Source organism: Dendrobates tinctorius, unplaced genomic scaffold (genome assembly GCF_039654945.1).
Source record: "Dendrobates tinctorius isolate UK_male_01 unplaced genomic scaffold, ASM3965494v1 ptg000254l, whole genome shotgun sequence".
In the NCBI taxonomy this organism is placed as follows: Eukaryota; Metazoa; Chordata; class Amphibia; order Anura; family Dendrobatidae; genus Dendrobates; species Dendrobates tinctorius.
The window spans coordinates 1,044,970-1,068,633 of record NW_027361921.1 but is presented as its reverse complement, the minus strand read 5'-3'; the positions used below and the strand labels follow the sequence as shown (position 1 = coordinate 1,068,633).

The 23,664-nt window shown below is 34.7% G+C and overlaps 20 non-coding genes across 20 annotated transcripts; all 20 read right to left on the bottom strand.

Moving 5' to 3' along the window:
- Positions 1 to 18: 18 nt before the first annotated feature.
- On the bottom strand, positions 19 to 92 carry TRNAT-CGU (transfer RNA threonine (anticodon CGU)). Its single transcript has one exon. It is a non-coding gene; the product is annotated as a tRNA-Thr (tRNA).
- Positions 93 to 1,560: 1,468 nt separating this feature from the next.
- Positions 1,561 to 1,634, bottom strand: TRNAT-CGU (transfer RNA threonine (anticodon CGU)). Its single transcript has one exon. It is a non-coding gene; the product is annotated as a tRNA-Thr (tRNA).
- Positions 1,635 to 2,356: 722 nt separating this feature from the next.
- TRNAT-CGU (transfer RNA threonine (anticodon CGU)) lies at positions 2,357 to 2,430 on the bottom strand. The gene has a single exon. It is a non-coding gene; the product is annotated as a tRNA-Thr (tRNA).
- A 2,835-nt stretch (positions 2,431 to 5,265) lies between these two features.
- TRNAT-CGU (transfer RNA threonine (anticodon CGU)) lies at positions 5,266 to 5,339 on the bottom strand. Its single transcript has one exon. It is a non-coding gene; the product is annotated as a tRNA-Thr (tRNA).
- A 723-nt stretch (positions 5,340 to 6,062) lies between these two features.
- Positions 6,063 to 6,136, bottom strand: TRNAT-CGU (transfer RNA threonine (anticodon CGU)). Its single transcript has one exon. It is a non-coding gene; the product is annotated as a tRNA-Thr (tRNA).
- Positions 6,137 to 9,704: 3,568 nt separating this feature from the next.
- On the bottom strand, positions 9,705 to 9,778 carry TRNAT-CGU (transfer RNA threonine (anticodon CGU)). Its single transcript has one exon. It is a non-coding gene; the product is annotated as a tRNA-Thr (tRNA).
- Positions 9,779 to 11,928: 2,150 nt separating this feature from the next.
- On the bottom strand, positions 11,929 to 12,002 carry TRNAT-CGU (transfer RNA threonine (anticodon CGU)). Its single transcript has one exon. It is a non-coding gene; the product is annotated as a tRNA-Thr (tRNA).
- A 612-nt stretch (positions 12,003 to 12,614) lies between these two features.
- On the bottom strand, positions 12,615 to 12,688 carry TRNAT-CGU (transfer RNA threonine (anticodon CGU)). Its single transcript has one exon. It is a non-coding gene; the product is annotated as a tRNA-Thr (tRNA).
- Positions 12,689 to 13,300: 612 nt separating this feature from the next.
- On the bottom strand, positions 13,301 to 13,374 carry TRNAT-CGU (transfer RNA threonine (anticodon CGU)). The gene has a single exon. It is a non-coding gene; the product is annotated as a tRNA-Thr (tRNA).
- A 612-nt stretch (positions 13,375 to 13,986) lies between these two features.
- Positions 13,987 to 14,060, bottom strand: TRNAT-CGU (transfer RNA threonine (anticodon CGU)). The gene has a single exon. It is a non-coding gene; the product is annotated as a tRNA-Thr (tRNA).
- Positions 14,061 to 14,783: 723 nt separating this feature from the next.
- On the bottom strand, positions 14,784 to 14,857 carry TRNAT-CGU (transfer RNA threonine (anticodon CGU)). The gene has a single exon. It is a non-coding gene; the product is annotated as a tRNA-Thr (tRNA).
- A 722-nt stretch (positions 14,858 to 15,579) lies between these two features.
- On the bottom strand, positions 15,580 to 15,653 carry TRNAT-CGU (transfer RNA threonine (anticodon CGU)). Its single transcript has one exon. It is a non-coding gene; the product is annotated as a tRNA-Thr (tRNA).
- Positions 15,654 to 17,747: 2,094 nt separating this feature from the next.
- On the bottom strand, positions 17,748 to 17,821 carry TRNAT-CGU (transfer RNA threonine (anticodon CGU)). Its single transcript has one exon. It is a non-coding gene; the product is annotated as a tRNA-Thr (tRNA).
- A 723-nt stretch (positions 17,822 to 18,544) lies between these two features.
- Positions 18,545 to 18,618, bottom strand: TRNAT-CGU (transfer RNA threonine (anticodon CGU)). Its single transcript has one exon. It is a non-coding gene; the product is annotated as a tRNA-Thr (tRNA).
- A 723-nt stretch (positions 18,619 to 19,341) lies between these two features.
- On the bottom strand, positions 19,342 to 19,415 carry TRNAT-CGU (transfer RNA threonine (anticodon CGU)). Its single transcript has one exon. It is a non-coding gene; the product is annotated as a tRNA-Thr (tRNA).
- Positions 19,416 to 20,140: 725 nt separating this feature from the next.
- TRNAT-CGU (transfer RNA threonine (anticodon CGU)) lies at positions 20,141 to 20,214 on the bottom strand. Its single transcript has one exon. It is a non-coding gene; the product is annotated as a tRNA-Thr (tRNA).
- A 616-nt stretch (positions 20,215 to 20,830) lies between these two features.
- Positions 20,831 to 20,904, bottom strand: TRNAT-CGU (transfer RNA threonine (anticodon CGU)). The gene has a single exon. It is a non-coding gene; the product is annotated as a tRNA-Thr (tRNA).
- A 723-nt stretch (positions 20,905 to 21,627) lies between these two features.
- On the bottom strand, positions 21,628 to 21,701 carry TRNAT-CGU (transfer RNA threonine (anticodon CGU)). The gene has a single exon. It is a non-coding gene; the product is annotated as a tRNA-Thr (tRNA).
- A 723-nt stretch (positions 21,702 to 22,424) lies between these two features.
- Positions 22,425 to 22,498, bottom strand: TRNAT-CGU (transfer RNA threonine (anticodon CGU)). The gene has a single exon. It is a non-coding gene; the product is annotated as a tRNA-Thr (tRNA).
- Positions 22,499 to 23,223: 725 nt separating this feature from the next.
- On the bottom strand, positions 23,224 to 23,297 carry TRNAT-CGU (transfer RNA threonine (anticodon CGU)). Its single transcript has one exon. It is a non-coding gene; the product is annotated as a tRNA-Thr (tRNA).
- Positions 23,298 to 23,664: the final 367 nt, after the last annotated feature.

Below are 23,664 nucleotides of genomic sequence, written 5' to 3'. Positions count from 1 at the left end.
CTTGAGAAGATGAAAACAAGGTACTGCTGAGAGTTGAACTAAGGATCTCCTGTTTACGAGACAGGCGCTTTAACCAACTAAGCTACAGCACCACATGATCCATATGTCAATATTTATTATTCTGCTTTTTCAGAAAACTGCTATGAAAATTTGTAGCATCTAATGTGTAATTCCACTGGTTTTAATTTGTAATGCTTGAGCCCATCCTATATTCTCTAAAGAAAGTTATTTTATCTAATTCCTTTTAGAGCATTTCAAAAGCAAAATTTTTTTACTTAAATTCCACTTGTTTTAATTTGTAATGATTGAAGCCATCCTATATTCTCTAAAGAAACTTATTTCATCTAATTCCTTTTAGAGCATTTCAAAAGCAGAAATTTTTTTTCTCTCAATTGCACTTTATTAGGGCTTTGGGAAAGACATGTTTGATGTCAAACGAAAGTGAAAGTACTCTTTTTCGGCTAACAGCCCCAAACTGACATGAAGAAAGGAAAGCACTGCTCACATTCGAAATCAAGATTTTCTGTTTACTAAACAGGCTCTTTGACCAACTTGGCTAAATCACAAAAAGATGTGATATATTGGAAAGACTGCTTAGAGAGTCAGATGCGGAAAATGGAGGCATTTCAAAATAAAATCCATTGGTTAAATTGTCAAGCTTGAAGCAGTCTTACTTCCTTTTCAGCATTTAGATGAGATTCTTAATCTCACAATTGCACTATCAGTAGGGCTGGAACAATGGCAAATTTGAGTTTGCACACAGGTAAAACACCTGATTTAAGATAGGAAGCTCCTGTTTACAAGACAGGCGCTTTAATCAACTAAGCCACAGCACCACATGATCCATATGTGAATATTTATTATTCTGCTTTTTCAGAAAACTGCTATGAAAATTTGTAGCATCTAATGTGTAATTCCACTGGTTTTAGTTTGTAATGCTTGAGCCCATCCTATATTCTCTAAAGAAAGTTATTTCATCTAATTCCTTTTAGAGAATTTCAAAAGCAAATTTTTTTTTCACTCAAATTCCACTGGTTTTAATTTGTAATGCTTGAAGCCATCCTATATTCTCTAAAGAAACTTATTTCATCTAATTCCTTTTAGAGCATTTCAAAAGCAGAAAGTTTTTTTCTCTCAATTGCACTTTATTAGGGATTTGGGAAAGACATGTTTGATGTCAAACAAAAGTGAAAGTCCTCTTTTTCGACTAACAGCCCCAAACTGACATGAAGAAAGGAAAGCACTGCTGACATTCGAAATCAAGATTTTCTGTTTACTAAACATGCTCTTTGACCAACTTGGCTAAATCACAAAAAGATGTGATATATTGGAAAGACTGCTTAGAGAGTCAGATGCGGAAAGTGGAGGCATTTCAAAATAAAATCCATTGGTTAAATTGTCAAGCTTGAAGCAGTCTTAATTCCTTTTCAGCATTTAGATGAGATACTTAATCTCACAATTGAACTATCAGTAGGGCTGGAACAATGGCAAATTTGAGTTTGCACTCAGGTAAAACACCTGCTTTAAGACAGGAAGCTTATTCTTGAGAAGATGAAAACAAGGTACTGCTGAGAGTTGAACTCAGGATCTCCTGTTTACGAGATAGGCGCTTTAACCAACTAAGCCACAGCACCACATGATCCAAATGTGAATATTTATTATTCTGCTTTTTCAGAAAACTGCTATGCAAATTTGTAGCATCTAATGTGTAATTCCACTGGTTTTAATTTGTAATGATTGAAGCCATCCTATATTCTCTAAAGAAAGTTATTTCATCTAATTCCTTTTAGAGCATTTCAAAAGCAAAATTTTTTTACTTAAATTCCACTGGTTTTAATTTGTAATGATTGAAGACATCCTATATTCTCTAAAGAAACTTATTTCATCTAATTCCTTTTAGAGCATTTCAAAAGCAGAAAGTTTTTTTCTCTCAATTGCACTTTATTAGGGCTTTGGGAAAGACATGTTTGATGTCAAACAAAAGTGAAAGTCCTCTTTTTCGGCTAACAGCCCCAAACTGACATGAAGAAAGGAAAGCACTGCTGACATTCGAAATCAAGATTTTCTGTTTACTAAACAGGCTCTTTGACCAACTTGGCTACATCACAAAAAGATGTGATATATTGGAAAGACTGCTTAGAGAGTCAGATGCGGAAAGTGGAGGCATTTCAAAATAAAATCCATTGGTTAAGTTGTCAAGTTTGAAGCAATCTTACTTCCTTTTCAGCATTTAGATGAGATACTTAATCTCACAATTGCACTATCAGTAGGGCTGGAACAATGGCAAATTTGAGTTTTCACACAGGTAAAACACCTGCTTTAAGATAGGAAGCTTATTCTTGATGAGATGAAAACAAGGTACTGCTGAGAGTTGAACTCAGGATCTCCCGTTTACGAGACAGGCGCTTTAACCAACTAAGCAACAGGACCACATGATTCATATGTGAATATTTATTATTCTGCTTTTTCAGAAAACTGCTATGAAAATTTGTAGCATCTAATGTGTAATTCCACTGGTTTTAATTTGTAATTCTAGAGCCCATCCTATATTCTCTAAAGAAAGTTATTTCATCTAATTCCTTTTAGAGCATTTCAAAAGCAAAATTTTTTTACTTAAATTCCACTGGTTTTAATTTGTAATGATTGAAGCCATCCTATATTCTCTAAAGAAACTTATTTCATCTAATTCCTTTTAGAGCATTTCAAAAGCAGAAAGTTTTTTTCTCTCAATTGCACTTTATTAGGGCTTTGGGAAAGACATGTTTGATGTCAAACAAAAGTGAAAGTCCTCTTTTTCGGCTAACAGCCCCAAACTGACATGAAGAAAGGAAAGCACTGCTGACATTCGAAATCAAGATTTTCTGTTTACTAAACAGGCTCTTTGACCAACTTGGCTAAATCACAAAAAGATGCGATATATTGGAAAGACTGCTTAGAGAGTCAGATGCGGAAAGTGGAGGCATTTCAAAATAAAATCCATTGGTTAAATTGTCAAGCTTGAAGCAGTCTTAATTCCTTTTCAGCATTTAGATGAAATACTTAATCTCACAATTGCACTATCAGTAGGGCTGGAACAATGGCAAATTTGAGTTTGCACTCAGGTAAAACACCTGCTTTAAGATAGGAAGCTTATTCTTGAGAAGATGAAAACAAGGTACAGTTAAGAGTTGAACTCAGGATCTCCTGTTTACGAGACAGGCGCTTTAACCAACTAAGCCACAGCAACACATCATCCAAATGTGAATATTTATTATTCTGCTTTTTCAGAAAACTGCTATGAAAATTTGTAGCATCTAATGTGTAATTCCACTGGTTTTAATTTGTAATGATTGAAGCCATCCTATATTCTCTAAAGAAACTTATTTCATCTAATTCCTTTTAGAGCATTTCAAAAGCAGAAAGTTTTTTTCTCTCAATTGTACTTTATTAGGGCTTTGGGAAAGACATGTTTGATGTCAAACAAAAGTGAAAGTCCTCTTTTTCGGCTAACAGCCCCAAACTGACATGAAGAAAGGAAAGCACTGCTGACATTCGAAATCAAGATTTTCTGTTTACTAAACAGGCTCTTTGACCAACTTGGCTACATCACAAAAAGATGTGATATATTGGAAAGACTGCTTAGAGAGTCAGATGCGGAAAGTGGAGGCATTTCAAAATAAAATCCATTGGTTAAGTTGTCAAGTTTGAAGCAATCTTACTTCCTTTTCAGCATTTAGATGAGATACTTAATCTCACAATTGCACTATCAATAGGGCTGGAACAATGGCAAATTTGAGTTTGCATACAGGTAAAACACGTGCTTTAAGATAGGAAGCTTATTCTTAAGAAGATGAAAACAAGGTATTGTTAAGAGTTGAACTCAAGATCTCCTGTTTACTAGACAGGCGCTTTAACCAACTAAGCCACAGCACCACATGATCCAAATGTGAATATTTATTATTCTGCTTTTTCAGAAAACTGCTATGAAAATTTGTAGCATCTAATGTGTAATTCCACTGGTTTTAATTTGTAATGATTGAAGCCATCCTATATTCTCTAAAGAAACTTATTTCATCTAATTCCTTTTAGAGCATTTCAAAAGCAGAAAGTTTTTTTCTCTCAATTGCACTTTATTAGGGCTTTGGGAAAGACATGTTTGATGTCAAACAAAAGTGAAAGTCCTCTTTTTTGGCTAACAGCCCCAAACTGACATGAAGAAAGGAAAGCACTGCTGACATTCGAAATCAAGATTTTCTGTTTACTAAACAGGCTCTTTGACCAACTTGGCTACATCACAAAAAGATGTGATATATTGGAAAGACTGCTTAGAGAGTCAGATGCGGAAAGTGGAGGCATTTCAAAATAAAATCCATTGGTTAAGTTGTCAAGTTTGAAGCAATCTTACGTCCTATTCAGCATTTAGATGAGATACTTAATCTCACAATTCCACTATCAGTAGGGCTGGAACAATGGCTAATTTGAGTTTGCACACAGGTAAAACACGTGCTTTAAGATAAGAAGCTTATTCTTGACAAGCGCTTTAACCAACTAAGCCACAGCACCAAATGATCCATATGTGAATATTTATTATTCTGCTTTTTCAGAAAACTGCTATGAAAATTTGTAGCATCTAATGTGTAATTCCACTGGTTTTAATTTGTAATGCTTGAGCCCATCCTATATTCTCTAAAGAAACTTATTTCATCTAATTCCTTTTAGAGCATTTCAAAAGCAAAATTTTTTTTACTTAAATTCCACTGGTTTTAATTTGTAATGATTGAAGCAATCCTATATTCTCTAAAGAAACTTATTTCATCTAATTCCTTTTAGAGCATTTCAAAAGCAGAAAGTTTTTTTCTCTCAATTGCACTTTATTAGGGCTTTGGGAAAGACATGTTTGATGTCAAACAAAAGTGAAAGTCCTCTTTTTCGGCTAACAGCCCCAAACTGACATGAAGAAAGGAAAGCACTGCTGACATTCGAAATCAAGATTTTCTGTTTACTAAACAGGCTCTTTGACCAACTTGGCTAAATCACAAAAAGATGCGATATATTGGAAAGACTGCTTAGAGAGTCAGATGCGGAAAGTGGAGGCATTTCAAAATAAAATCCATTGGTTAAATTGTCAAGCTTGAAGCAGTCTTAATTCCTTTTCAGCATTTAGATGAAATACTTAATCTCACAATTGCACTATCAGTAGGGCTGGAACAATGGCAAATTTGAGTTTGCACTCAGGTAAAACACCTGCTTTAAGATAGGAAGCTTATTCTTGATAAGATGAAAACAAGGTACAGTTGAGAGTTGAACTCAGGATCTCCTGTTTACGAGACAGGCGCTTTAACCAACTAAGCCACAGGACCACATGATTCATATGTGAATATTTATTATTCTGCTTTTTCAGAAAACTGCTCTTAAAATTTGTAGCATCTAATGTGTAATTCCACTGGTTTTAATTTGTAATGCTTGAGCCCATCCTATATTCTCTAAAGAAAGTTATTTCATCTAATTCCTTTTAGAGCATTTCAAAAGCAAAATTTTTTTTACTTAAATTCCACTGGTTTTAATTTGTAATGATTGAAGCCATCCTATATTCTCTAAAGAAACTTATTTCATCTAATTCCTTTTAGAGCATTTCAAAAGCAGAAAGTTTTTTTCTCTCAATTGCACTTTATTAGGGCTTTGGGAAAGACATGTTTGATGTCAAACAAAAGTGAAAGTCCTCTTTTTCGGCTAACAGCCCCAAACTAACATGAAGAAAGGAAAGCACTGCTGACATTCGAAATCAAGATTTTCTGTTTACTAAACAGGCTCTTTGACCAACTTGGCTAAATCACAAAAAGATGCGATATATTGGAAAGACTGCTTAGAGAGTCAGATGCGGAAAGTGGAGGCATTTCAAAATAAAATCCATTGGTTAAATTGTCAAGCTTGAAGCAGTCTTAATTCCTTTTCAGCATTTAGATGAAATACTTAATCTCACAATTGCACTATCAGTAGGGCTGGAACAATGGCAAATTTGAGTTTGCACTCAGGTAAAACACCTGCTTTAAGATAGGAAGCTTATTCTTGAGAAGATGAAAACAAAGTACTGTTGAGAGTTGAACTCAGAATCTCCTGTTTACGAGACAGGCGCTTTAACCAACTAAGCCACAGCACCACATGATCCAAATGTGAATATTTATTATTCTGCTTTTTCAGAAAACTGCTATGAAAATTTGTAGCATCTAATGTGTAATTCCACTGGTTTTAATTTGTAATGATTGAAGCCATCCTATATTCTCTAAAGAAACTTATTTCATCTAATTCCTTTTAGAGCATTTCAAAAGCAGAAAGTTTTTTTCTCTCAATTGCACTTTATTAGGGCTTTGGGAAAGACATGTTTGATGTCAAACAAAAGTGAAAGTCCTCTTTTTCGGCTAACAGCCCCAAACTGACATGAAGAAAGGAAAGCACTGCTGACATTCGAAATCAAGATTTTCTGTTTACTAAACAGGCTCTTTGACCAACTTGGCTAAATCACAAAAAGATGCGATATATTGGAAAGACTGCTTAGAGAGTCAGATGCGGAAAGTGGAGGCATTTCAAAATAAAATCCATTGGCTAAGTTGTCAAGTTTGAAGCAATCTTACGTCCTATTCAGCATTTAGATGAGATACTTAATCTCACAATTGAACTATCAGTAGGGCTGGAACAATGGCAAATTTGAGTTTGCACACAGGTAAAATACTTGCTTTAAGATAGCAAGCTTATTCTTAAGCAGATGAAAAAAAGGTATTGTTAAGAGTTGAACTCAGGATCTCCTGTTTACGACACAGGCGCTTTAACCAACTAAGCCACAGCACCACATGATCCAAATGTGAATATTTATTATTCTGCTTTTTCAGAAAACTGCTATGAAAATTTGTAGCATCTAATGTGTAATTCCACTGGTTTTAATTTGTAATGATTGAAGCCATCCTATATTCTCTAAAGAAACTTATTTAATCTAATTCCTTTTAGAGCATTTCAAAAGCAGAAAGTTTTTTTCTCTCAATTGTACTTTATTAGGGCTTTGGGAAAGACATGTTTGATGTCAAACAAAAGTGAAAGTCCTCTTTTTTGGCTAACAGCCCCAAACTGACATGAAGAAAGGAAAGCACTGCTGACATTCGAAATCAAGATTTTCTGTTTACTAAACAGGCTCTTTGACCAACTTGGCTACATCACAAAAAGATGTGATATATTGGAAAGACTGCTTAGAGAGTCAGATGCGGAAAGTGGAGGCATTTCAAAATAAAATCCATTGGTTAAGTTGTCAAGTTTGAAGCAATCTTACGTCCTATTCAGCATTTAGATGAGATACTTAATCTCACAATTGCACTATCAGTAGGGCTGGAACAATGGCTAATTTGAGTTTGCACACAGGTAAAACACGTGCTTTAAGATAGGAAGCTTATTCTTGACAAGCGCTTTAACCAACTAAGCCACAGCACCACATAATTCATATGTGAATAATTATTATTCTGCTTTTTCAGAAAACTGCTCTGAAAATTTGTAGCATCTAATGTGTAATTCCACTGGTTTTAATTTGTAATGCTTGAGCCCATCCTATATTCTCTAAAGAAAGTTATTTCATCTAATTCCTTTTAGAGCATTTCAAAAGCAAAATTTTTTTTACTTAAATTCCACTGGTTTTAATTTGTAATGATTGAAGCAATCCTAAATTCTCTAAAGAAACTTATTTCATCTAATTCCTTTTAGAGCATTTCAAAAGCAGAAAGTTTTTTTCTCTCAATTGCACTTTATTAGGGCTTTGGGAAAGACATGTTTGATGTCAAACAAAAGTGAAAGTCCTCTTTTTCGGCTAACAGCCCCAAACTGACATGAAGAAAGGAAAGCACTGCTGACAGTCGAAATCAAGATTTTCTGTTTACTAAACAGGCTCTTTGACCAACTTGGCTAAAACACAAAAAGATGCGATATATTGGAAAGACTGCTTAGAGAGTCAGATGCAGAAAGTGGAGGCATTTCAAAATAAAATCCATAGGTTAAATTGTCAAGCTTGAAGCAGTCTTAATTCCTTTTCAGCATTTAGATGAAATACTTAATCTCACAATTGCACTATCAGTAGGGCTGGAACAATGGCAAATTTGAGTTTGCACTCAGGTAAAACACCTGCTTTAAGATAGGAAGCTTATTCTTGAGAAGATGAAAACAAGGTACAGTTGAGAGTTGAACTCAGGATCTCCTGTTTACAAGACAGGCGCTTTAACCAACTAAGCCACAGCACCACATGATTCATATGTGAATATTTATTATTCTGCTTTTTCAGAAAACTGCTCTGAAAATTTCTAGCATCTAATGTGTAATTCCACTGGTTTTAATTTGTAATGCTTGAGCCCATCCTATATTCTCTAAAGAAAGTTATTTCATCTAATTCCTTTTAGAGCATTTCAAAAGCAAAATTTTTTTTACTTAAATTCCACTGGTTTTAATTTGTAATGATTGAAGCAATCCTATATTCTCTAAAGAAACTTATTTCATCTAATTCCTTTTAGAGCATTTCAAAAGCAGAAAGTTTTTTTCTCTCAATTGCACTTTATTAGGGCTTTGGGAAAGACATGTTTGATGTCAAACAAAAGTGAAAGTCCTCTTTTTTGGCTAACAGCCCCAAACTGACATGAAGAAAGGAAAGCACTGCTGACATTCGAAATCAAGATTTTCTGTTTACTAAACAGGCTCTTTGACCAACTTGGCTACATCACAAAAAGATGTGATATATTGGAAAGACTGCTTAGAGAGTCAGATGCGGAAAGTGGAGGCATTTCAAAATAAAATCCATTGGTTAAGTTGTCAAGTTTGAAGCAATCTTACGTCCTATTCAGCATTTAGATGAGATACTTAATCTCACAATTGCACTATCAGTAGGGCTGGAACAATGGCTAATTTGAGTTTGCACACAGGTAAAACACGTGCTTTAAGATAGGAAGCTTATTCTTGACAAGCGCTTTAACCAACTAAGCCACAGCACCATATGTGAATATTTATTATTCTGCTTTTTCAGAAAACTGCTATGAAAATTTGTAGCATCTAATGTGTAATTCCACAGGTTTTAATTTGTAATGCTTGAGCCCATCCTATATTCTCTAAAGAAACTTATTTCATCTAATTCCTTTTAGAGCATTTCAAAAGCAAAAATTTTTTTACTTAAATTCCACTGGTTTTAATTTGTAATGATTGAAGCCATCGTATATTCTCTAAAGAAACTTATTTCATCTAATTCCTTTTAGAGCATTTCAAAAGCAGAAAGTTTTTTTCTCTCAATTGCACTTTATTAGGGCTTTGGGAAAGACATGTTTGATGTCAAACAAAAGTGAAAGTCCTCTTTTTCGGCTAACAGCCCCAAACTGACATGAAGAAAGGAAAGCACTGCTGACATTCGAAATCAAGATTTTCTGTTTACTAAACACGCTCTTTGACCAACTTGGCTAAATCACAAAAAGATGCGATATATTGGAAAGACTGCTTAGAGAGTCAGATGCAGAAAGTGGAGGGATTTCAAAATAAAATCCATTGGTTAAATTGTCAAGCTTGAAGCAGTCTTAATTCCTTTTCAGCATTTAGATGAAATACTTAATCTCACAATTGCACTATCAGTAGTGATGGAACAATGGCAAATTTGAGTTTGCACTCAGGTAAAACACCTGCTTTAAGATAGTAAGCTTATTCTTGAGAAGATGAAAACAAGGTACTGTTGAGAGTTGAACTCAGGATCTCCTGTTTACGAGACAGGCGCTTTAACCAACTAAGCCACAGCACCACATGATCCCAATGTGAATATTTATTATTCTGCTTTTTCAGAAAACTGCTATGAAAATTTGTAGCATCTAATGTGTAATTCCACTGGTTTTAATTTGTAATGATTGAAGCCATCCTATATTCTCTAAAGAAACTTATTTCATCTAATTTCTTTTAGAGCATTTCAAAAGCAGAAAGTTTTTTTCTCTCAATTGCACTTTATTAGGGCTTTGGGAAAGACATGTTTGATGTCAAACAAAAGTGAAAGTCCTCTTTTTCGGCTAACAGCCCCAAACTGACATGAAGAAAGGAAAGCACTGCTGACATTCGAAATCAAGATTTTCTGTTTACTAAACAGGCTCTTTGACCAACTTGGCTAAAACACAAAAAGATGCGATATATTGGAAAGACTGCTTAGAGAGTCAGATGCAGAAAGTGGAGGCATTTCAAAATAAAATCCATTGGTTAAATTGTCAAGCTTGAAGCAGTCTTAATTCCTTTTCAGCATTTAGATGAAATACTTAATCTCACAATTGCACTATCAGTAGGGCTGGAACAATGGCAAATTTGAGTTTGCACTCAGGTAAAACACCTGCTTTAAGATAGGAAGCTTATTCTTGAGAAGATGAAAACAAGGTACAGTTGAGAGTTGAACTCAGGATCTCCTGTTTACAAGACAGGCGCTTTAAGCAACTAAGCCACAGCACCACATGATTCATATGTGAGTATTTATTATTCTGCTTTTTCAGAAAACTGCTCTGAAAATTTCTAGCATCTAATGTTTAATTCCACTGGTTTTAATTTGTAATGCTTGAGCCCATCCTATATTCTCTAAAGAAAGTTATTTCATCTAATTCCTTTTAGAGCATTTCAAAAGCAAAATTTTTTTTACTTAAATTCCACTGGTTTTAATTTGTAATGATTGAAGCCATCCTATATTCTCTAAAGAAACTTATTTCATCTAATTCCTTTTAGAGCATTTCAAAAGCAGAAAGTTTTTTTCTCTCAATTGCACTTTATTAGGGCTTTGGGAAAGACATGTTTGATGTCAAACAAAAGTGAAAGTCCTCTTTTTTGGCTAACAGCCCCAAACTGACATGAAGAAAGGAAAGCACTGCTGACATTCGAAATCAAGATTTTCTGTTTACTAAACAGGCTCTTTGATCAACTTGGCTACATCACAAAAAGATGTGATATATTGGAAAGACTGCTTAGAGAGTCAGATGTGGAAAGTGGAGGCATTTCAAAATAAAATCCATTGGTTAAGTTGTCAAGTTTGAAGCAATCTTACGTCCTATTCAGCATTTAGATGAGATACTTAATCTCACAATTGCACTATCAGTAGGGCTGGAACAATGGCTAATTTGAGTTTGCACACAGGTAAAACACGTGCTTTAAGATAGGAAGCTTATTCTTGACAAGCGCTTTAACCAACTAAGCCACAGCACCACATGATCCATATGTGAATATTTATTATTCTGCTTTTTCAGAAAACTGCTATGAAAATTTGTAGCATCTAATGTGTAATTCCACAGGTTTTAATTTGTAATGCTTGAGCCCATCCTATATTCTCTAAAGAAACTTATTTCATCTAATTCCTTTTAGAGCATTTCAAAAGCAAAAAATTTTTTACTTAAATTCCACTGGTTTTAATTTGTAATGATTGAAGCCATCCTATATTCTCTAAAGAAACTTATTTCATCTAATTCCTTTTAGAGCATTTCAAAAGCAGAAAGTTTTTTTCTCTCAATTGCACTTTATTAGGGCTTTGGGAAAGACATGTTTGATGTCAAACAAAAGTGAAAGTCCTCTTTTTCGGCTAACAGCCCCAAACTGACATGAAGAAAGGAAAGCACTGCTGACATTCGAAATCAAGATTTTCTGTTTACTAAACACGCTCTTTGACCAACTTGGCTAAAACACAAAAAGATGCGATATATTGGAAAGACTGCTTAGAGAGTCAGATGCAGAAAGTGGAGGCATTTCAAAATAAAATCCATTGGTTAAATCGTCAAGCTTGAAGCAGTCTTAATTCCTTTTCAGCATTTAGATGAAATACTTAATCTCACAAATGCACTATCAGTAGTGATGGAACAATGGCAAATTTGAGTTTGCACTCAGGTAAAACACCTGCTTTAAGATAGTAAGCTTATTCTTGAGAAGATGAAAACAAGGTACTGTTGAGAGTTTAACTCAGGATCTCCTGTTTACGAGACAGGCGCTTTAACCAACTAAGCCACAGCACCACATGATCCAAATGTGAATATTTATTATTCTGCTTTTTCAGAAAACTGCTATGAAAATTTGTAGCATCTAATGTGTAATTCCACTGGTTTTAATTTGTAATGATTGAAGCCATCCTATATTCTCTAAAGAAACTTATTTCATCTAATTTCTTTTAGAGCATTTCAAAAGCAGAAAGTTTTTTTCTCTCAATTGCACTTTATTAGGGCTTTGGGAAAGACATGTTTGATGTCAAACAAAAGTGAAAGTCCTCTTTTTCGGCTAACAGCCCCAAACTGACATGAAGAAAGGAAAGCACTGCTGACATTCGAAATCAAGATTTTCTGTTTACTAAACAGGCTCTTTGACCAACTTGGCTACATCACAAAAAGATGTGATATATTGGAAAGACTGCTTAGAGAGTCAGATGCGGAAAGTGGAGGCATTTCAAAATAAAATCCATTGGTTAAGTTGTCAAGTTTGAAGCAATCTTACGTCCTATTCAGCATTTAGATGAGATACTTGATCTCACAATTGCACTATCAGTAGTGATGGAACAATGGCAAATTTGAGTTTGCACTCAGGTAAAACACATGCTTTAAGATAGTAAGCTTATTCTTGAGAAGATGAAAACAAGGTACTGTTGAGAGTTGAACTCAGGATCTCCTGTTTACGAGACAGGCGCTTTAACCAACTAAGCCACAGCACCACATGATTCAAATGTGAATATTTATTATTCTGCTTTTTCAGAAAACTGCTATGAAAATTTGTAGCATCTAATGTGTAATTCCACTGGTTTTAATTTGTAATGATTGAAGCCATCCTATATTCTCTAAAGAAACTTATTTCATCTAATTTCTTTTAGAGCATTTCAAAAGCAGAAAGTTTTTTTCTCTCAATTGCACTTTATTAGGGCTTTGGGAAAGACATGTTTGATGTCAAACAAAAGTGAAAGTCCTCTTTTTCGGCTAACAGCCCCAAACTGACATGAAGAAAGGAAAGCACTGCTGACATTCGAAATCAAGATTTTCTGTTTACTAAGCAGGCTCTTTGACCAACTTGGCTACATCACAAAAAGATGTGATATATTGGAAAGACTGCTTAGAGAGTCAGATGCGGAAAGTGGAGGCATTTCAAAATAAAATCCATTGGTTAAGTTGTCAAGTTTGAAGCAATCTTACGTCCTATTCAGCATTTAGATGAGATACTTGATCTCACAATTGCACTATCAGTAGTGATGGAACAATGGCAAATTTGAGTTTGCACTCAGGTAAAACACCTGCTTTAAGATAGTAAGCTTATTCTTGAGAAGATGAAAACAAGGTACTGTTGAGAGTTGAACTCAGGATCTCCTGTTTACGAGACAGGCGCTTTAACCAACTAAGCCACAGCACCACATGATCCAAATGTGAATATTTATTATTCTGCTTTTTCAGAAAACTGCTATGAAAATTTGTAGCATCTAATGTGTAATTCCACTGGTTTTAATTTGTAATGATTGAAGCCATCCTATATTCTCTAAAGAAACTTATTTCATCTAATTTCTTTTAGAGCATTTCAAAAGCAGAAAGTTTTTTTCTCTCAATTGCACTTTATTAGGGCTTTGGGAAAGACATGTTTGATGTCAAACAAAAGTGAAAGTCCTCTTTTTCGGCTAACAGCCCCAAACTGACATGAAGAAAGGAAAGCACTGCTGACATTCGAAATCAAGATTTTCTGTTTACTAAACAGGCTCTTTGACCAACTTGGCTACATCACAAAAAGATGTGATATATTGGAAAGACTGCTTAGAGAGTCAGATGCGGAAAGTGGAGGCATTTCAAAATAAAATCCATTGGTTAAGTTGTCAAGTTTGAAGCAATCTTACGTCCTATTCAGCATTTAGATGAGATACTTGATCTCACAATTGCACTATCAGTAGGGCTGGAACAATGGCAAATTTGAGTTTGCACACAGGTAAAACACCTGCTTTAAGATAGGAAGCTTATTCTTGATAAGATGAAAACAAGGTACTGCTGAGAGTTGAACTCAGGATCTCCTGTTTACGAGACAGGCGCTTTAACCAACTAAGCCACAGCACCACATGATTCATATGTGAATATTTATTATTCTGCTTTTTCAGAAAACTGCTCTGAAAATTTCTAGCATCTAATGTGTAATTCCACTGGTTTTAATTTGTAATGCTTGAGCCCATCCTATATTCTCTAAAGAAAGTTATTTCATCTAATTCCTTTTAGAGCATTTCAAAAGCAAAATTTTTTTCACTTAAATTCCACTGGTTTTAATTTGTAATGATTGAAGCCATCCTATATTCTCTAAAGAAACTTATTTCATCTAATTCCTTTTAGAGCATTTCAAAAGCAGAAAGTTTTTTTCTCTCAATTGCACTTTATTAGGGCTTTGGGAAAGACATGTTTGATGTCAAACAAAAGTGAAAGTCCTCTTTTTCGGCTAACAGCCCCAAACTGACATGAAGAAAGGAAAGCACTGCTGACATTCGAAATCAAGATTTTCTGTTTACTAAACAGGCTCTTTGACCAACTTGGCTAAATCACAAAAAGATGCGATATATTGGAAAGACTGTTTAGAGAGTCAGATGCGGAAAGTGGAGGCATTTCAAAATAAAATCCATTGGTTAAATTGTCAAGCTTGAAGCAGTCTTAATTCCTTTTCAGCATTTAGATGAAATACTTAATCTCACAATTGCACTATCAGTAGGGCTGGAACAATGGCAAATTTGAGTTTGCACTCAGGTAAAACACCTGCTTTAAGATAGGAAGCTTATTCTTGAGAAGATGAAAACAAGGTACAGTTGAGAGTTGAACTCAGGATCTCCTGTTTACGAGACAGGCGCTTTAACCAACTAAGCCACAGCACCACATGATTCATATGTGAATATTTATTATTCTGCTTTTTCAGAAAACTGCTCTGAAAATTTCTAGCATCTAATGTGTAATTCCACTGGTTTTAATTTGTAATTCTAGAGCCCATCCTATATTCTCTAAAGAAAGTTATTTCATCTAATTCCTTTTAGAGCATTTCAAAAGCAAAATTTTTTTACTTAAATTCCACTGGTTTTAATTTGTAATGATTGAAGCCATCCTATATTCTCTAAAGAAACTTATTTCATCTAATTCCTTTTAGAGCATTTCAAAAGCAGAAAGTTTTTTTCTCTCAATTGCACTTTATTAGGGCTTTGGGAAAGACATGTTTGATGTCAAACAAAAGTGAAAGTCCTCTTTTTCGGCTAACAGTCCCAAACTGACATGAAGAAAGGAAAGCACTGCTGACATTCGAAATCAAGATTTTCTGTTTACTAAACAGGCTCTTTGACCAACTTGGCTAAATCACAAAAAGATGCGATATATTGGAAAGACTGCTTAGAGAGTCAGATGCGGAAAGTGGAGGCATTTCAAAATAAAATCCATTGGTTAAATTGTCAAGCTTGAAGCAGTCTTAATTCCTTTTCAGCATTTAGATGAAATACTTAATCTCAAAATTGCACTATCAGTAGGGCTGGAACAATGGCAAATTTGAGTTTGCACTCAGGTAAAACACCTGCTTTAAGATAGGAAGCTTATTCTTGAGAAGATGAAAACAAGGTACAGTTAAGAGTTGAACTCAGGATCTCCTGTTTACGAGACAGGCGCTTTAACCAACTAAGCCACAGCACCACATAATCCAAATGTGAATATTTATTATTCTGCTTTTTCAGAAAACTGCTATGAAAATTTGTAGCATCTAATGTGTAATTCCACTGGTTTTAATTTGTAATGATTGAAGCCATCCTATATTCTCTAAAGAAACTTATTTCATCTAATTCCTTTTAGAGCATTTCAAAAGCAGAAAGTTTTTTTCTCTCAATTGCACTTTATTAGGGCTTTGGGAAAGACATGTTTGATGTCAAACAAAAGTGAAAGTCCTCTTTTTCGGCTAACAGCCCCAAACTGACATGAAGAAAGGAAAGCACTGCTGACATTCGAAATCAAGATTTTCTGTTTACTAAACAGGCTCTTTGACCAACTTGGCTACATCACAAAAAGATGTGATATATTGGAAAGACTGCTTAGAGAGTCAGATGCGGAAAGTGGAGGCATTTCAAAATAAAATCCATTGGTTAAGTTGTCAAGTTTGAAGCAATCTTACTTCCTTTTCAGCATTTAGATGAGATACTTAATCTCACAATTGCACTATCAGTAGGGCTGGAACAATGGCAAATTTGAGTTTTCACACAGGTAAAACACCTGCTTTAAGATAGGAAGCTTATTCTTGATGAGATGAAAACAAGGTACTGCTGAGAGTTGAACTCAGGATCTCTCGTTTACGAGACAGGCGCTTTAACCAACTAAGCAACAGGACCACATGATTCATATGTGAATATTTATTATTCTGCTTTTTCAGAAAACTGCTATGAAAATTTGTAGCATCTAATGTGTAATTCCACTGGTTTTAATTTGTAATGCTTGAGCCCATCCTATATTCTCTAAAGAAAGTTATTTAATCTAATTCCTTTTAGAGCATTTCAAAAGCACATTTTTTTTACTTAAATTCCACTGGTTTTAATTTGTAATGATTGAAGCCATCCTATATTCTCTAAAGAAACTTATTTCATCTAATTCCTTTTAGAGAATTTCAAAAGCAGAAAGTTTTTTTCTCTCAATTGCACTTTATTAGGGCTTTGGGAAAGACATGTTTGATGTCAAACAAAAGTGAAAGTCCTCTTTTTCGGCTAACAGCCCCAAACTGACATGAAGAAAGGAAAGCACTGCTGACATTCGAAGTCAAGATTTTCTGTTTACTAAACAGGCTCTTTGACCAACTTGGCTACATCACAAAAAGATGCGATATATTGGAAAGACTGCTTAGAGAGTCAGATGCAGAAAGTGGAGGCATTTCAAAATAAACTCCATTGGTTAAGTTGTCAAGTTTGAAGCAATCTTACTTCCTTTTCAGCATTTAGATGAGATACTTAATCTCACAATTGCACTATCAATAGGGCTGGAACAATGGCAAATTTGAGTTTGCACACAGGTAAAACACGTGCTTTAAGATAGGAAGCTTATTCTTAAGAAGATGAAAACAAGGTATTGTTAAGAGTTGAACTCAGGATCTCCTGTTTACGAGACAGGCGCTTTAACCAACTAAGCCACAGCACCACATGATCCAAATGTGAATATTTATTATTCTGCTTTTTCAGAAAACTGCTATGAAAATTTTTAGCATCTAATGTGTAATTCCACTGGTTTTAATTTGTAATGATTGAAGCCATCCTATATTCTCTAAAGAAACTTATTTCATCTAATTCCTTTTAGAGCATTTCAAAAGCAGAAAGTTTTTTTCTCTCAATTGCACTTTATTAGGGCTTTGGGAAAGACATGTTTGATGTCAAACAAAAGTGAAAGTCCTCTTTTTTGGCTAACAGCCCCAAACTGACATGAAGAAAGGAAAGCACTGCTGACATTCGAAATCAAGATTTTCTGTTTACTAAACAGGCTCTTTGACCAACTTGGCTACATCACAAAAAGATGTGATATATTGGAAAGACTGCTTAGAGAGTCAGATGCGGAAAGTGGAGGCATTTCAAAATAAAATCCATTGGTTAAGTTGTCAAGTTTGAAGCAATCTTACGTCCTATTCAGCATTTAGATGAGATACTTAATCTCACAATTGCACTATCAGTATGGCTGGAACAATGGCAAATTTGAGTTTGCACTCAGGTAAAACACCTGCTTTAAGATAGGAAGCTTATTCTTGAGAAGATGAAAACAAGGTACAGTTGAGAGTTGAACTCAGGATCTCCTGTTTACGAGACAGGCGCTTTAACCAACTAAGCCACAGCACCACATGATTCATATGTAAATATTTATTATTCTGCTTTTTCAGAAAACTGCTCTGAAAATTTCTAGCATCTAATGTGTAATTCCACTGGTTTTAATTTGTAATGCTTGAGCCCATCCTATATTCTCTAAAGAAAGTTATTTCATCTAATTCCTTTTAGAGCATTTCAAAAGCAAAATTTTTTTTACTTAAATTCCACTGGTTTTAATTTGTAATGATTGAAGCAATCCTATATTCTCTAAAGAAACTTATTTCACCTAATTCCTTTTAGAGCATTTCAAAAGCAGAAAGTTTTTTTCTCTCAATTGCACTTTATTAGGGCTTTGGGAAAGACATGTTTGATGTCAAACAAAAGTGAAAGTCCTCTTTTTCGGCTAACAGCCCCAAACTGACATGAAGAAAGGAAAGCACTGCTGACATTCGAAATCAAGATTTTCTGTTTACTAAACAGGCTCTTTGACCAACTTGGCTAAAACACAAAAAGATGCGATATATTGGAAAGACTGCTTAGAGAGTCAGATGCAGAAAGTGGAGGCATTTCAAAATAAAATCCATTGGTTAAATTGTCAAGCTTGAAGCAGTCTTAATTCCTTTTCAGCATTTAGATGAAATACTTAATCTCACAATTGCACTATCAGTAGGGCTGGAACAATGGCAAATTTGAGTTTGCACTCAGGTAAAACACCTGCTTTAAGATAGGAAGCTTATTCTTGAGAAGATGAAAACAAGGTACAGTTGAGAGTTGAACTCAGGATCTCCTGTTTACGAGACAGGCGCTTTAACCAACTAAGCCACAGCACCACATGATTCATATGTGAATATTTATTATTCTGCTTTTTCAGAAAACTGCTCTGAAAATTTCTAGCATCTAATGTGTAATTACACTGGTTTTAATTTGTAATGCTTGAGCCCATCCTATATTCTCTAAAGAAAGTTATTTCATCTAATTCCTTTTAGAGCATTTCAAAAGCAAAATTTTTTTTACTTAAATTCCACTGGTTTTAATTTGTAATGATTGAAGCCATCCTATATTCTCTAAAGAAACTTATTTCATCTAATTCCTTTCAGAGCATTTCAAAAGCAGAAAGTTTTTTTCTCTCAATTGCACTTTATTAGGGCTTTGGGAAAGACATGTTTGATGTCAAACAAAAGTGAAAGTCCTCTTTTTCGGCTAACAGCCCCAAACTGACATGAAGAAAGGAAAGCACTGCTGACATTCGAAATCAAGATTTTCTGTTTACTAAACAGGCTCTTTGACCAACTTGGCTACATCACAAAAAGATGCGATATATTGGAAAGACTGCTTAGAGAGTCAGATGCGGAAAGTGGAGGCATTTCAAAATAAAATCCATTGGTTAAGTTGTCAAGTTTGAAGCAATCTTACGTCCTATTCAGCATTTAGATGAGATACTTAATCTCACAATTGCACTATCAGTAGGGCTGGAACAATGGCAAATTTGAGTTTGCACTCAGGTAAAACACCTGCTTTAAGATAGGAAGCTTATTCTTGAGAAGATGAAAACAAGGTACAGTTGAGAGTTGAACTCAGGATCTCCTGTTTACGAGACAGGCGCTTTAATCAACTAAGCCACAGCACCACATGATTCATATGTGAATATTTATTATTCTGCTTTTTCAGAAAACTGCTCTGAAAATTTCTAGCATCTAATGTGTAATTACACTGGTTTTAATTTGTAATGCTTGAGCCCATCCTATATTCTCTAAAGAAAGTTATTTCATCTAATTCCTTTTAGAGCATTTCAAAAGCAAAAATTTTTTTACTTAAATTCCACTGGTTTTAATTTGTAATGATTGAAGCCATCCTATATTCTCTAAAGAAACTTATTTCATCTAATTCCTTTCAGAGCATTTCAAAAGCAGAAAGTTTTTTTCTCTCAATTGCACTTTATTAGGGCTTTGGGAAAGACATGTTTGATGTCAAACAAAAGTGAAAGTCCTCTTTTTCGTCTAACAGCCCCAAACTGACATGAAGAAAGGAAAGCACTGCTGACATTCGAAATCAAGATTTTCTGTTTACTAAACAGGCTCTTTGACCAACTTGGCTAAATCACAAAAAGATGCGATATATTGGAAAGACTGCTTAGAGAGTCAGATGCGGAAAGTGGAGGCATTTCAAAATAAAATCCATTGGTTAAATTGTCAAGCTTGAAGCAGTCTTTATTCCTTTTCAGCATTTAGATGAAATACTTAATCTCACAATTGCACTATCAGTAGGGCTGGAACAATGGCAAATTTGAGTTTGCACACAGGTAAAACACACCTGCTTTAAGATAGGAAGCTTATTCTTGAGAAGATGAAAACAAGGTACTGTTGAGAGTTGAACTCAGGATCTCCTGTTTACGAGACAGGCGCTTTTACCAACTAAGCCACAGCACCACATCATCCAAATGTGAATATTTATTATTCTGCTTTTTCAGAAAACTGCTATGAAAATTTGTAGCATCTAATGTGTAATTCCACTGGTTTTAATTTGTAATGATTGAAGCCATCCTATATTCTCTAAAGAAACTTATTTCATCTAATTCCTTTTAGAGCATTTCAAAAGCAGAAAGTTTTTTTCTCTCAATTGCACTTTATTAGGGCTTTGGGAAAGACATGTTTGATGTCAAACAAAAGTGAAAGTCCTCTTTTTCGGCTAACAGCCCCAAACTGACATGAAGAAAGGAAAGCACTGCTGACATTCGAAATCAAGATTTTCTGTTTACTAAACAGGCTCTTTGACCAACTTGGCTACATCACAAAAAGATGTGATATATTGGAAGGAATTACTGCTTAGAGAGTCAGATGCGGAAAGTGGAGGCATTTCAAAATAAAATCCATTGGCTAAGTTGTCAAGTTTGAAGCAATCTTACGTCCTATTCAGCATTTAGATGAGATACTTAATCTCACAATTGCACTATCAGTAGGGCTGGAACAATGGCAAGTTTGAGTTTGCACACAGGTAAAACACCTGCTTTAAGATAGGAAGCTTATTCTTGTTAAGATGAAAACAAGGTACTGCTGAGAGTTGAACTCAGGATCTCCTGTTTACGAGACAGGCGCTTTAAACAACTAAGCCACAGCACCACATAATTCATATGTGAATATTTATTATTCTGCTTTTTCAGAAAACTGCTATGAAAATTTGTAGCATCTAATGTGTAATTCCACTGGTTTTAATTTGTAATGCTTGAGCCCATCCTATATTCTCTAAAGAAAGTTATTTCATCTAATTCCTTTTAGAGCATTTCAAAAGCAAAATTTTTTTTACTTAAATTCCACTGGTTTTAATTTGTAATGATTGAAGCCATCCTATATTCTCTAAAGAAACTTATTTCATCTAATTCCTTTTAGAGCATTTCAAAAGCAGAAAGTTTTTTTCTCTCAATTGCACTTTATTAGGGCTTTGGGAAAGACATGTTTGATGTCAAACAAAAGTGAAAGTCCTCTTTTTCGGCTAACAGCCCCAAACTGACATGAAGAAAGGAAAGCACTGCTGACATTCGAAATCAAGATTTTCTGTTTACTAAACAGGCTCTTTGACCAACTTGGCTAAAACACAAAAAGATGCGATATATTGGAAAGACTGCTTAGAGAGTCAGATGCAGAAAGTGGAGGCATTTCAAAATAAAATCCATTGGTTAAATTGTCAAGCTTGAAGCAGTCTTAATTCCTTTTCAGCATTTAGATGAAATACTTAATCTCACAATTGCACTATCAGTAGGGCTGGAACAATGGCAAATTTGAGTTTGCACTCAGGTAAAACACCTGCTTTAAGATAGGAAGCTTATTCTTGAGAAGATGAAAACAAGGTACAGTTGAGAGTTGAACTCAGGATCTCCTGTTTACGAGACAGGTGCTTTAACCAACTAAGCCACAGCACCACATGATTCATATGTGAATATTTATTATTCTGCTTTTTCAGAAAACTGCTCTGAAAATTTCTAGCATCTAATGTGTAATTACACTGGTTTTAATTTGTAATGCTTGAGCCCATCCTATATTCTCTAAAGAAAGTTATTTCATCTAATTCCTTTTAGAGCATTTCAAAAGCAAAATTTTTTTTACTTAAATTCCACTGGTTTTAATTTGTAATGATTGAAGCCATCCTATATTCTCTAAAGAAACTTATTTCATCTAATTCCTTTCAGAGCATTTCAAAAGCAGAAAGTTTTTTTCTCTCAATTGCACTTTATTAGGGCTTTGGGAAAGACATGTTTGATGTCAAACAAAAGTGAAAGTCCTCTTTTTCGGCTAACAGCCCCAAACTGACATGAAGAAAGGAAAGCACTGCTGACATTCGAAATCAAGATTTTCTGTTTACTAAACAGGCTCTTTGACCAACTTGGCTACATCACAAAAAGATGCGATATATTGGAAAGACTGCTTAGAGAGTCAGATGCGGAAAGTGGAGGCATTTCAAAATAAAATCCATTGGTTAAGTTGTCAAGTTTGAAGCAATCTTACGTCCTATTCAGCATTTAGATGAGATACTTAATCTCACAATTGCACTATCAGTAGGGCTGGAACAATGGCAAATTTGAGTTTGCACTCAGGTAAAACACCTGCTTTAAGATAGGAAGCTTATTCTTGAGAAGATGAAAACAAGGTACAGTTGAGAGTTGAACTCAGGATCTCCTGTTTACGAGACAGGCGCTTTAACCAACTAAGCCACAGCACCACATGATTCATATGTGAATATTTATTATTCTGCTTTTTCAGAAAACTGCTCTGAAAATTTCTAGCATCTAATGTGTAATTACACTGGTTTTAATTTGTAATGCTTGAGCCCATCCTATATTCTCTAAAGAAAGTTATTTCATCTAATTCCTTTTAGAGCATTTCAAAAGCAAAAATTTTTTTACTTAAATTCCACTGGTTTTAATTTGTAATGATTGAAGCCATCCTATATTCTCTAAAGAAACTTATTTCATCTAATTCCTTTCAGAGCATTTCAAAAGCAGAAAGTTTTTTTCTCTCAATTGCACTTTATTAGGGCTTTGGGAAAGACATGTTTGATGTCAAACAAAAGTGAAAGTCCTCTTTTTCGTCTAACAGCCCCAAACTGACATGAAGAAAGGAAAGCACTGCTGACATTCGAAATCAAGATTTTCTGTTTACTAAACAGGCTCTTTGACCAACTTGGCTAAATCACAAAAAGATGCGATATATTGGAAAGACTGCTTAGAGAGTCAGATGCGGAAAGTGGAGGCATTTCAAAATAAAATCCATTGGTTAAATTGTCAAGCTTGAAGCAGTCTTTATTCCTTTTCAGCATTTAGATGAAATACTTAATCTCACAATTGCACTATCAGTAGGGCTGGAACAATGGCAAATTTGAGTTTGCACACAGGTAAAACACACCTGCTTTAAGATAGGAAGCTTATTCTTGAGAAGATGAAAACAAGGTACTGTTGAGAGTTGAACTCAGGATCTCCTGTTTACGAGACAGGCGCTTTTACCAACTAAGCCACAGCACCACATCATCCAAATGTGAATATTTATTATTCTGCTTTTTCAGAAAACTGCTATGAAAATTTGTAGCATCTAATGTGTAATTCCACTGGTTTTAATTTGTAATGATTGAAGCCATCCTATATTCTCTAAAGAAACTTATTTCATCTAATTCCTTTTAGAGCATTTCAAAAGCAGAAAGTTTTTTTCTCTCAATTGCACTTTATTAGGGCTTTGGGAAAGACATGTTTGATGTCAAACAAAAGTGAAAGTCCTCTTTTTCGGCTAACAGCCCCAAACTGACATGAAGAAAGGAAAGCACTGCTGACATTCGAAATCAAGATTTTCTGTTTACTAAACAGGCTCTTTGACCAACTTGGCTACATCACAAAA